We start from the raw sequence: 13,729 nt of genomic DNA, 5'->3' as shown, positions 1-13,729 counted from the left end.
CTACGTGGGGGTCTTATATTCTTTGCCCCTCTAAGAAATTGTTTGAACAAAGGATGAGAAAATAAAGGAGGGTCACAATCATAGTGAGCAGAAATGGCTGCAGCATGAACCTTCACAGAAGAGAATGACAAACCCTTGTCCAGTAATTCAGTAAGATACTGTAGTGCAAAACTCAAATTAGGCACTGAAACATCAAAACCTTTTGCAGTGCTCCAAAGAAAAAATCTCTTCCATTTATCAGCATAAACTTTTCTAGTACTAGGCCGCCTGGCTTCCAAAATGACATCTAAAACTTGTTGAGGAAGCTGAGGCCCCACCGGCTCCATCACAGAATACGCCAGGCTGTCAGATGCAGGGACTGCACCCGAACATTGAGAAAATGATTGTTTGACTGGGATAACAAATGAGGAACTTGTGGCAGAAGCCAAGGAGGCTCCTGGATTAAACTCCTCAGCAGAGGATACCAATGCTGGCGTGGCCAATCTGGTGCTATTAGAATCATGCAAGGCTTGTCCCGCCTGACTTTCAAGAGTACCTTGGGAAGAAGAGGCAGAGGAGGAAAAGCATAAACGTGAAGGTTGTTCCAACTGAAAGATAGAGCATCCACTTTCCAAGCATCTGGGTGGAACATCTTTGTGCAAAATTTTGGTAGTTGAAAATTCAGTGGAGAAGCAAACAGATCTATGTCTGGAGTTCCCCAAGCCACAGTCAGTTGTTTGAAAACCTGAGGATCCAGTTTCCACTTGTGGGGATCCACAATTTGCCTGCTGAATACATCTGCTAGGGAGTTCTGTGCTCCTGGCAGAAACCGTGCTTGAAGATTGATTTGCAAACTCAGAGCAGTCTCCCACAAAATCATTGTTTGCCTGCAAAGAGGGTAGGAATGGGTTCCCCCCTGCTTGTTGATGTACCACATGACTGTTGTGTTGTCTGTTTGAATCAACACCTGTCCCGGCTGAAGTAGGTCCTTGAAGGCCATCAAAGCAAATTGGACTGCTAACATCTCCTTCATGTTGATATGCAAATGTAGTAGTCTGGGAGGCCACACGTCTTGTATCCATTTCCCATTGAAATGTGCTCCCCAAGCCAAGTCCGAGGCATCCGTCGTTAGGATCTGACTTGCCTCTGGTCGGGTCACAGAGAGTCCCTTGTTTAGTTGACATTCCTGAGCCCACCACAAGAATTCCTTCTGGGTGCAAGGTATGATCCGAATGACAGTGTCCAAACCGTGGCAATGTTGAGTCCACATACTTTTGAGATACCATTGTAGCTTCCTCATATGCAGTTTGGCATTGGGAAGAACTAGAATGCAAGATGCCATGAACCCCAAGGCTTGAAGGACTGTCCTTGCAGTCAGCCTGGACATTACTGATAACTGCTGGAAGTATAGATGAAGAGTCCTTTGTTTGTCCGGGGTCAAAAATGCCATCTGAGAAGCTGTATTCAGCCTCACACCCAGAAAGCACATGTCCTGAGAGGGTACTAGACTGGACTTTATTTCGTTCAAAGAATACCCTAGGCACCTTAAAACTGCCATTACATACTGGAGATGTTGTAGTAACTTGTCTTTGTTTTGAGCAAGAATCAGGCAATCGTCCAGATAAGGATAAATTTGTATTCCTCTCTGTCTGAAAAAAGCAATCACAGGAGCCAGAACTTTTGTGAATACTCTGGGCGCAGTAGATAAACCAAAGGGCAATGCAGAGAACTGATAGTGAGAAGTACCAGCCCGAAATTTCAGGAATCTCTTGCAGCTGGGCCTGATAGGGATGTGAAGATAGGCCTCTTTGAGATCCAGGGTTACCATCCAGTGATCCTTGCCCAGCAGAGGCAGAAGTTGTTGTAATGTTAACATCTTGAACTTTGGAATGTCTAGGTAGGTATTGAGAATGGACAAATCCAGAATTGGCCTCCAAGTGTTTCCTTTCTTTGGCACTAGGAATAGACGGGAATAAAAACCTAGGCCTACTTCTGACGGAGGGACCGCCTGAATTGCCCCCATCTGTAACAGTAAAGAAATTTGCTCCTGAGCCTCCATCCTTTGCTGAGGAGGCACATCCGGCATGCCTTTGAAAGGAGGAAGAGTGTGAAAATAAAACTTGTACCCGTGATTTATTATATCCAACACCCATTTGTCCTGGGTGACCAAATGCCAATTTTGTTGGAAAAGTCCCAACTTTCCTCCTAGAGGAGCTGCCAGTAGAGAAGGGTCTGGCAGCAGAAGATACAGGTCATTGGGTCTGTTTACGAAAAGGCTGACCCCTGCCCTCACCAGAAGACTGTGCAGGAGAACTCCAAGTCCTAGGTCTGAAAGAACCCTGAGCGTGAGCTCTGCCTCTACCACGCCTAGACCTGCCCCTAGACTGATTATCCGAAGAAGGAAAAGACCATCCTCTAGCAGGCCAATTCCTACTAAACTTAGGGGGCTGCACCTGCAGAAAATCTTTGACCGTCTGCATAGACTTAGCCTTATCTTCCATCTTTTTCAAAACCGATTCCACAGAAGGACCAAAAAGTACTTCAGATTGAAGAGGAGCATCCAAAATCCGAGCCTTAACATGCTCTGACAAATTTTGATCCTTAAGCCAGGCATGTCTACGAATAACCAAACCTGTAGCAGCCACCCTGGATGCAGCTTGAAGAGCATCGAAACCACACTGCAAAGAATGCTTGCCCACTTGATCTGATGCATGAACCAACTCCTGGAGCTCCTTACACTCTATACCCTCAGATAAAGCATCCACCTTAGATTTCAATTGACCCAACAAAAAATTCTGATACTTTAGCATATGAAATTGGCAATTCAAAGCCCTCATAGCTAACGTAGAGGAGGTGTACACTTTTTCCCCCATCTATCTAAAGCTCTAGAATCTTTATCCAAAGGAACTGGATTCTTAGCCACAGAGGCCCTAATACCCTTCGGACCTTGAGTAATGGTTTCCGGATCAGCTCTAGGGCTCTTGTACAAATACTTATGTGCTTCAGGAACTCTATAATATCTGTCTGGCTTAACAGGGGCAGGAGGTAAAGAATCAGGATTAAGGGAAGATTCAGAAAAAACATCCTGAGCAACTTCTAAGACAGGAGGAATAGCCAAGGGCCTATGCTGAGGCAGAAACAAAAATTCCCTGAGCCGTTTCCGAGAATCCGAAAAATCCTGACCTTCCCACTTGAAATGCTCCCTCATGGAATGTAAAGTCTCAGAAAAAGAAAAATCCTCTGGAGGAGAAGCAGAAGGACAGGAGTCCTCTGCATCCGAATCCAAATAAGAAGGGAATTCCTGAATTTCTTCAGCTGAGGAATCATAGTAGTCAGAGGAATGATCCATCCCCTCTAAATCTGCCTCCACCCTAGGCCTCTTTTCTGGGGGGGGGAGCATAGAACCCCTGATCAAGGTAATCAGATCCTCAGCCATTTTTAACATATGCTTCTTTGGAACAGGGGCTGGAGAGCTAGAACTATGACCAGATTTGGCCTTAGCATGGCCTTTAGCCACTGAAGTAGAAGGCCTAATAACCTTCTGTAAAGATGGAACTACAGACACCTGAGAAGCACCTTCAGCCGGGCCTAACTCCTGAGAGGTTAACTCCTGTAAAAGTAAAGGTTCCCCATGGAATTCAGCCGAATCCCCGGCCGGATCCACAGGTTTAACCGGAGGCTCCGTAGGACCGGCGTCCGTAACGGACGACTCATCCGGTTTAGACTTCAAAGATTTATCCTTACGCTTTTTAGCGGTAGCGGGCGTCGGAGTATCCGACGGCATGTTATAATCACACCTTTTCCCAAAAACAAGCCTGGCACAGTCTAATCTCCTTTTAATGGTGCGCTTGTTAAATCTAGCACAAAAGCGACACCCGACCACGTCGTGCTCAGGCCCTAAGCAAGGAATACACAAAGAATGAAAATCCTTATGAGGTATCTGTTTCCCACAAGAAATGCAATTATTAACTTTGTCTGACATCCGGATAACTGAGGCAAGAAAAGACAAAGATTTCCCCAACGGGGTACTTAGTCCAACTTGGTCTTCAGTCTGAAACTCGAAAAAGGAAAATTTCAGAACGCCGAACGGCACTTGCAAACGCTGCTTCTGCTTCGGACCACGCGGCAAGAAAGACTGAGGATATGACGTCGGTCATGCGCTTAAGTACTACGACGTACTGACGTCAGCTCTAGGCGACAATGACCGACGCCAGCCCAGCTCTTTGGTATTCGGGCCGATCGAGGACAGCGGACCACCCCCAGGTTATGACTGCAGCAATGTGAGACGAAGAACATCTGCCTTATCCTTGGAAATGGTGCATGCTCTGGTCAAAGCAATCAATTCAGCCGCTTGTGCGGACAGGTTCCTGGGGAGAGGTTTTGCCTCTAGTACCTTAGTCTCAGTTGTGACTGCATAACCCACTTGTGTAATACCTGCCTCATTCTTACGTGCTGACCCATCTATGAACAGGGTCCAATCTGAATTTGCCAAAGGCTGATCCTTAAGGTCTGGTCTTGGTAAGACATTAGAGTGTATTAAGTCTAAACATACGTGAGGGGCACCGTCATCAGCTGTAGGTAACAGCGTGGCTGGATTAAGAGTAGTGCATCGCTCAATAGTCATGTGTGGTTGTGATAACAACGTTGTCATGCAGGACAAATGTCTGCTAGGAGAGAGAAAGGTAACTTTATCCTGTAGAAGTATTACCACGACAGAGTGCGGTACTCGTAAGGTAAGGTCATGAAACAAAACTAGGGTTGCAGACACCTGCACGGCCAGTGCAGCTGCGACTACTGCTTGTACACAGTGTGGCAACGATCGAGCCACTGTGTCCAGTTTACTGGAATAAAAAGCTAATGGTCTCAACTTATCCCCATAAGTTTGCAACAGAACCGATGTCATAAAGCCCTGCTTACAATCTACTGTCTGAACAAAATGTTTCATATAGTCAGGGAAGCTAAGTGTTGCAGATCCTGCTATCAGTTGCTTTACCCTAGTAAATACCTGTATTGCCTTATCTGTCCATTGCAGCGCATCATGCGCTGCCATGGGAAGTGCAAAAATAAGTTCTGAAAGTGGACTCACTTCCTCTGCATAATTGGGAATCCAACTACGACAAAAAGTTATTCCTAAAAATGACATCATTTCTTTTTTTTGTACTGGGCATTGGTGCCTGTAAAATAGCTTCTTTTCTACAGTTATCTAGTTGTCTACCAGCATTTGAAATGGTACAGCCTAGATATCGTACTTCAGCTTTACAAAATTGTAATTTAGATTTGTTTACCTTATGTCCCTCTTTCGCCAAGAAATGCAATAACCGAATAGTTTCGGACTCACAGACAGCCTCCGTGGGTGCCGCCAGTAAGATGTCGTCCACGTATAATAGTAGATGACAGCCATGCTCCGGTTGAAACTGTGCCAGGTTTGTTGACATTTCTTGCGAAAAGATTGTAGGGCTCTCACAATATCCCTGCAGCAGTCTTGTGTATGTGTACTGCTTGCTCATAAACGTAAAAGCGAACTAAAACCTACTAGCTTCCTGTAGAGGGATGGAAAAAAATGCGTTACTGATATCAATGACAGAAAAATACTTATCTGTGGGAAGGATATCATTTAACAAAACAGATGGATCTGGGACCATAGGAGCCCTTGGCACCACAGCAGCATTCACAGCTTGCAGATCCTGTACCATTCTCCAGGTCCCATCCGGTTTCCTTACTGGGTACAAGGGTGTGTTACACGGTGAATCTGTGCATGGAATTAAAACCCCAGCTCGTAGTAGAGCCGTGATCACTGGTAGAATACCTTCTTCTGCCTTTTTACTTAACGGATACTGACGCTTGTGAGGTCTAAAATCGGATTTTGGAGTTATTTTAACCTGTCCTGCTGTTTTTATTAGCCCAATGTCATGTTGCCCGCGGGACCATAAGGAGTCTGGCACTGACTGTAACTTTAATTCTTCCTGGGGGGTTAAAAGATATAGTCAGAATGGGCCTCCCCCGGGTGGCGTTAGCCTGTCTTCACGGAGGTGCACTGTGGGTCTAGCCTGGGTGACCCAATTTAGCCTTTGTACCTGAACTCCTTTACATGCCAATTGTTCTGGCATCATTTTAGCCCATTCAGTAACTTTCCTCCCCACCAGATACCATGCCATTTGTTCTTCCCTTGTTACAGAGACATGTGCAATAGAATTATTGCGAAAAAGTAACTGCATATCTTTTGTAAGACTGCATGTAACTGCAGAATTTCCTGCTTTATCCCAATATAGATTTTGTAACAAGATTTTTGTGACCTTGTGTTTAAAGAATTGCTCTTCATATTTGTCGTCTGGTCCTACATACTTTCTGTAGTACATTGTACAGTGTAGTTGTTTAGCTACCACTGGCGGTTGTGTGCCATATTTGCTTAAGGCCAAATTAGTTAGCTCATTTATTACATTTTGTGGTCCAGTTTCGACAAGATCATTACTGTACCAGTAGTGTAAATCACCCTGCCCCACCTGTAACATAACATCTTGAATTTCTACTCGTTTGGCTAGAATCCCTGATGCAGTCGGCACAGCTGCTATGCCAAACACGTGCATTAAATCTCTCCCTAATACGTTTACAGGGCAAATTTTGGAAATAATGACTCGAAACCTGATAGTTTGGTTAGTTTCAGGGTCCGTGAACCATAAGGGTTTAGATAGTGGTTCTTTATAAATGCGGCCATTTGCTGCCTTGACTAATACATAGTCATCAGAAGTTACATCGGATGGTACTGCAGAATTTTTTAGCAGGGTCCTGGAGGCCCCTGAATCACACAAAAATTCTACATCCTTTCCTTCTACTTGAAGTGTTATTATCGGTTGTGCTTCTAGCTGCATAGTTACAGCCAGCGCTGTTAAATTAACAACCTGATATTCGCCTTTGTCTGAAAAATCAGTCATTTCATTCTCCCATCCTGCACATTCTCCCTTACCCTCTTTGTTTACGTCCTCAAAAGCTTCCTCTTCACTCTGGCTTATTGAGTCTGGCCCATCAGCCTTTTTGTCTGGGTCTGATTCACCTCTACCACCATCATACAGTCATGCTGACTCGTGATCCGGGGTGGTTTTAGCTCTTTCAGAAGACCGGCAATCCCTCGCAAAATGTCCCTTTTTACCACATTTGAAACATTCTCCTTCATAATCTTCGGAATGTCCCACATTCCCTCTTCCTCTGCCCCTGCCTCTGCCCCTTCCTCTACCCCTGTTAGTCGGACCTTGCAGTAGCATAAGTGTCCCATCTTCACTCACCGTAAAGGTTTGAGATAGTTTCCTTTTCCTTTCTTCTAAATATTTTTCTGCATGTCTTGCATACTCCAGTAAGGGTTGCAGACGTGCCGTCCTATGGTCTATCATATGTTTGTAAATGAAGTTACTGATTGCAGTTCTACATCCTTTTAAAAAGGCATTTTTTAACTGTTGTTCGTAAGGTGAATCATTTTCTTGATCGGGTGGTTTGTCTATTCCACTATGGTTATCAAAGCACTGGTTAAGTCTTTGTAAATAATGATCTACTTTTTCATCTTCAGTTTGTACACACTGATTAATACAAGTCCAATCTGCCTTAGGCTTCCACTGTTTCATAATACGCTTTAGCAAGTCCTGTGTTTGTGTCTTATATGATTCAGACCCAAAGGCACGTGGTTTACTATCTACCCTAGTCAGGGGATCCCAATTCCCACAAATTAAGTGCCAATCTGGTCCTAAGATTTGGCGTATTACCTGTTCCAATTCAACGGAATTTAATTTGTAACTTTCCACCATACCTGCAATGTCATTGCAAAATTTAGTCATGTCTAATTTTGGGTGTGGTATGCCCTCCACAGCTTTTCAGATGTCTTCCCGTGTCCAAGGTCGATAAACTAAAATAGTGGGACCTTGACCGGGTGTTCCTGCCTGTGGGTTTGCTACTTCTATAAGGGGATATGAGTCTGTAGATACTGTATTTGATTCAGCTTCTTGCATTTCAGCTTCCTTACGCGTCCATTCTGATTTATCTATATTACGGTTCCGGAATTCCAGGGTTTCACCTACTTGTTTTGTCAGTACTACGGGGGGTACAGTTTTATCCTGATTCTCTGTGTCACCTTCCTAATACTGGGGTGGACTAACCATGTCTTTTGTAACTTCGGGATACAAGGGTGGGGCTGTCGGTCTACGACAGGCAACAGATGTCTCGTCATCCTCTTTGCGGACAAAAAAATGCATCTTTTGCACTCGAGCCACCATTTCCCTTATTTGAAAATTGTTCCCTATGTCTCTTATTAGCTTCTTCTAACCATTTCTGTGCTTGAGGAAATCCTACCTTTTTTTGTTTCTTAACCTTACCTCCTGTGTCCCTGCGCAGGTCTCTCACTAGATTTTGACATTCTGATTTATTCAAGGTACCACTAAACCCATAGTCTTTCTCCCATTTTTTCATATATTTCAAGTTTTTTGGATGTAATTTATACATATATTCCTCATCCTCAGTCCTTTTATTTAAGCAGCCCTTCCTAACACAACAACTGCTTCCTATTCCCATTTTTCTTATTTAAAAGAAAAACTGTTTCCTTTTCCTGAGATCTCTACCGGTCTTTTGTAAAAATTTTAAACAAAAGAAATTCCTTTATGACTAGTCCCTTAAAAAACTTTTACAAAATAAAAAAGCTTACCTTACTGCGGATCTTCCGCCCTTGTTCGTCACCGTCCCACGGATCGAATCTAAGAGTGACTGGCCTCTACTTACGACTTCTTCGTCGGACGTCTTTCCGTTCAAGGGAGCCCAAGATTCGTTCTCCCCTTCCTGTACTGGTTTTTCAGTCCCTCTTATGCGATTTGTACCGTGAAGAGGTGGCCCCACGTTCTTGGGCGCCAGAAATGTCAAAAGATTTTAATACTCTTAACATATACTGGAAGAATCACGCAGCAAAAAGGTAGGCCAAAAAAGAGTTTATTTTACATGCATGGAGACATGCCACAAAGTTCTTGGTTGTCAGCAGTCTAATTTCTATACACTTTACATGGGTTTTTATACCCTCTTTTGTGCATACACAGCAGCTGGTTACTAGACAAGGAATTTCAGTCAAGGCTATAAATTCACTCACTGGAGCCTTAGATGGTAAAAAGTCAGACACAAGATAAGTTGGTGCCTACATCAAGGTAACATCTATGCACTCCTCCTTGGTCAGAGGTCAGTCCCAAGATAGGCCTGTGCCTGGACCAAAGTAACATCTGTGCATTCCTTTCTGGTCAGCAAATTCCTTACAAGAAAAACAACTCATTTTAGCTTATTTCTCTGCACGCAATGTAGTTTCACATTTTAACCCTTCCTATACAGGATACAAAGATGTTGAACACAAAGATTCTTACTACAGATTCATACTGTTTAATTTGTTAATTCTAATGGCCAATCTATGTAAGTTTTTAGGGTTAATGGAGTATGATTGTAACTTACATTTTTCCAAATTTATCCAGACTTTAAATCAGAAATATTTAGAAGTTTTAAATCATAATGTTGCCAATTTAGAATTTGTGATCTTATCATTGGGTTTTAGATTTAGTTTTAATTTATCATTTTTAGCTTGTAAATCAAACAAATTCCCTATCCCACTCCTTTCTCTGTAAAAGATACCAACTCTTAATTCTACCATAAAGGTAAGCTTTTAATGCATCCCACAGTATAATATCTGAAACGTCCCCATTATTATTTAACTCCAAAAACAAATTTAACTCTTAAAAACCATTCATGAAATCCTTTAATCATTAGAAGAGAATAGGCAAACTGTACATCAGCACCCTGACTGGAGAACAACGTTGTCCAGCAAGGTATTAATGTTCAAGTAATGCCCGGTGAAAAACGAGTCTGTCACTTCACAGCAGCATATCAAGCTGCCATGGAGCTCAGACTGCTAAAAAACGAATGACCTCCATTACTTTTACACTTACTAAGCAATGTTTTTGCTGTTTATTGAGTGAAAAAAAAAAAAAAACAACAGAACGAAGTGTATATATGTGTGTGTGTGTGTGTGTGTGTGTGTGTGCTCGCATGTGCGTGTGTGTGAGAGAGAAAGACGGAGAATGATCATGTGTGAGTGAATGCATGCAGGAAAGCAGAAGTAACTATGTGTGTGCGAGAGAGAGAGAACGATCATGTGTGAGTGAATGTGTGTATGAAAGCAGAAGTGACTGAGAGAGATCAAGAGAGACAGTGCGATCATGTGTGAGTGAATGAGTGTATAAAAGCAGAAGTGACTGTGTGTCTATGACAGACATTGAGAGAGTGAGAGCAATCTTGTGTGAGTGAGTGCAGGTATGAAAGCAGAGAAGGCTCTGTGTGTGTGTGTGTGTGTGTGTGTGTGTGTGTGTGTGTGTGTGTGTGTGTGTGTGTATATGTGAGATCGAGAGAGTGAGAGTGATCTTGTGTGAGTGAATGAGTGTATGAAAGCAGAAGTGACTGTATGAGAGAGAGAGAGAGAGAATGGGCTGTCGGTAAAAATTGTTGTGTTTTACTTCCTTATTTCTTTTTAAGTACTATATTATTTTCTTATATATTTTTTATGTAAATCCTTCCTCCAACACCGTTAACATATACTACAGAAAGTTTGAAACATTACGCGGAGGAACTATTTTACATCAAAAATATACAAAAAATAATATATTACTTAAAAAAAATAAGTAAAATACGACAGCCCATTCTCTAAGTGAAATAATGCCCTCCAGAGGTGTATGTTAATGTGTAATTAACACCCTTCCAGGGGTGTAGAGGCCCTCAGGCCTCATAACACCCCTGGGCGGGCGTTAATTACACATTAACACACAATGTCAGACATTATTGCTTACTTATATAGGCCGGAATTCTCTGCCAAAAAAATCAGATCATCAGTTTTTATATTAAAATTAAAAGTTATCACAATATGTTCAGATAGTGGACACAAAGTTATTAAAACATCATCTATTTTAGAATACAGATTGAAAAAAACCTTATCAACATTTGTTTGGGTTCCAAATTTGAATGAATAATGAGTACATCCAAGGGAATTTGTCAATTTTAACTAGTATATTTCTTTTAAATTCATTATGGGCATGAAATGGTTTAATTTTTTGATAAGGCTGTTATCCTAGTTTTTTCACTCTTAGAAGTATCTTTATCTGATAAAATACAACTAAAGTCTCCAGCCAAGATAATTTCACCCTTTACATGTAAAGCTGTAGTATCTAAGCATTTCTCAACTATTTTAGTTCCATTTCTAGGTAACCAATATACATTAATGTATAACATTTCTTTTTAATTTCCAACACAACTATATTCAACATTTCATTTTTTTATCTTCGTTGAAGGTTGTGCGTCAGGGCCGGCAACTCGGCACATAAAAATCTACTGCCAATCATTAGCGGACCGGAGTTCCGCTGTGGCGACCCCTAACCGGGAAAAGCCGAAAGACACAAACAATTAGAGTAAGTCTCTAGAATTTTAGGTACAGTATGAGACTTCTTCCACAATACAGGAGTACCTCTCCTTTTAGATCTATAACATGCATGAATCTACTAAAATTAAATAATCTTTAAATGACAATTTATCTAAATCTTTTTTAAACAAGTGTGACTCCTGTAAGAAGATTATATATGCTTTATTCATCGTGATAAATTTGAGCAAACTATTTATTTTTACATTACTGTTATTAAGGCCATTGACATTTAAAGATAAACACTTATACATCATCTTAAATATACATTTGAAACAAGTATAATATGATTTTGCATATAACAGATTGTGATTAACTCTAATACATTTTGTTATGGACATAATTAGAAGTTATGTACCTACCATAACGTTCCATGTTAGTTGTCTTCTTCTCGCCTTCTTTCTTGCTGGATGGGTTCGGAGCCGATCCTCGGCTCCGACTCGGCCACTCTAAAAGCTCGAGAGCTAGTTTCACCGGCTCGAGGCTCCCCTATATCCCACAATGCTAGGCGGTAACTCCTCAGATCTCGTTTAAAAGCTAAGGCCAGCAATAAAATTCCATAAGGAACAAAGAACTCTTCTAGGTCTGTCCTGGCTAGGGGGAAGGAGGGTGGGACGCAAGAAAGAAGGCGAGAAGAAGACAACTAACATGGAACGTTATGGTAGGTACATAACTTCTAAATGTTAAGTTGTCAATCTCGCCTTCATTCTTGCTGGATGGGACCGCGTCCCTAGCACCTTGTCCCGGGTGGCCTATCGGAATAGACTCGAGTACAGTGGAACCAAAGTTGGCTCGGTCTCTAGAGGCCAAGTCCAACTTAAAATGAGAAATGAAGGTATGGGGAGAAGCCCAAGTAGCTGCAGAACAAATCAAATCAATAGGCAGCCTATCTTGGAAAGCTACCGAAGTGGCTAAAGCTCTAGTTGAATGAGCCCTGGGTTTGGATGGCAACCGTTGATGTCTTATTTCATACACTAGGGTAATCAACGAAGTAAGCCATCTAGAGAGAGAGACTTTAGAGACTGGAAGGCCCATTTTACCTTCTGCATAAGAAACAAACAGTTGGTCAGATTTCCTGAATTGTTTGGTCCTGTCTAGATAGTACCTAAGCTGGAGGTGAATATCTAAACTGTGTAACTTTTGTTCTGACCTATTAGAATAATTTGGGAAGAAAACAGGAAGCTCAATGGTTTGATTCAAATTTGCCAATGAAGCTACTTTGGGCAAAAAAGACAGGTTAGTACGCAAGGACACCCTGTCTTTATGAAATACTAGATAAGGGGGTCGACTACACAGAGCATGAAGTTCAGAGACTCTTCTAGCTGAGGTGATAGCTACTAAAAAGAGTGTCTTCCACGAAAGTAATTTTATGGAACATGAAGCCGCAGGTTCAAAGGGGGGGAGAATTAAGGATGCCAGAACCAAGTTGAGATCCCATTGAGGAGGAGGATCTTTGATGGGTGGTTTGAGTAGAAAGACTCCCTTTAAAAAGGCTTTGCAGAGCTTGTGAGACATGATAGAGGACTCTGAGACTCCAATATGAAAGTTCGAAATTGCAGCCAATTGAACTCTAATGGTAGAAGGGAACGAACCTGCATGGAAAAGTTCAGCTAGAAAGTCTAGAACTGTTTGAATATAAGCAGTGAAAGGATCTATGTTCTTTGACTGCGCCCAAAAGGAAAAACGTTTCCACTTGCCGTGATAAATCTTCCGAGTGGAAGATTTATGAGAGGCAATCAAGATATCTCTAACTGAGTGAGATATCAAAGGAAGCCTGGCTAAGGTCGGAATTGGAGGAACCAAGCTGTGAGGTTCAGAGAGGGAAGGGAGTGGTGCAACTGACCCGACTGATGGGTCAAAAGGTCTGGAACTGGGTCCAGATGCCAAGGTTGTTCCAACAGATAACGGTGGAGAAAGGGGAACCAAATTTGTCGAGGCCAGTAAGGGGCAATGAGGATCATAGAAGCTTCCTGAGCGATGGCTTTCTGTATCAGCTGGGATATCAGTGGGAAGGGGGGGAAGGCATAGAGAAGTTCCCGGGGCCAAACGTGCACTAGAGCTTCTCTGCTGGGATGGCTTGGTTGGGGAAAGAGGGTGAAAAAATCGTCGCACTTGCTGTTTTGGGGAGTAGCGAAAAGGTCGCAAGGCCTGCCCCACTTTCGAAAAACTTTCTCCAACACTGAGTTGTTCAGAGACCACTCGTGAGGCATGAGAATAGCTCTGCTCAATTTGTCCGCAATCACATTGGACTTCCCGGGAATGTGCGTTGCTAACAGAAAT

The sequence above is a fragment of the Protopterus annectens genome, chromosome 9.part0 (assembly GCF_019279795.1).
Source record: "Protopterus annectens isolate FY-2018-M chromosome 9.part0, PAN1.0, whole genome shotgun sequence".
NCBI lineage: Eukaryota > Metazoa > Chordata > Ceratodontiformes > Protopteridae > Protopterus > Protopterus annectens.
This window is presented reverse-complemented; position numbering follows the sequence as displayed.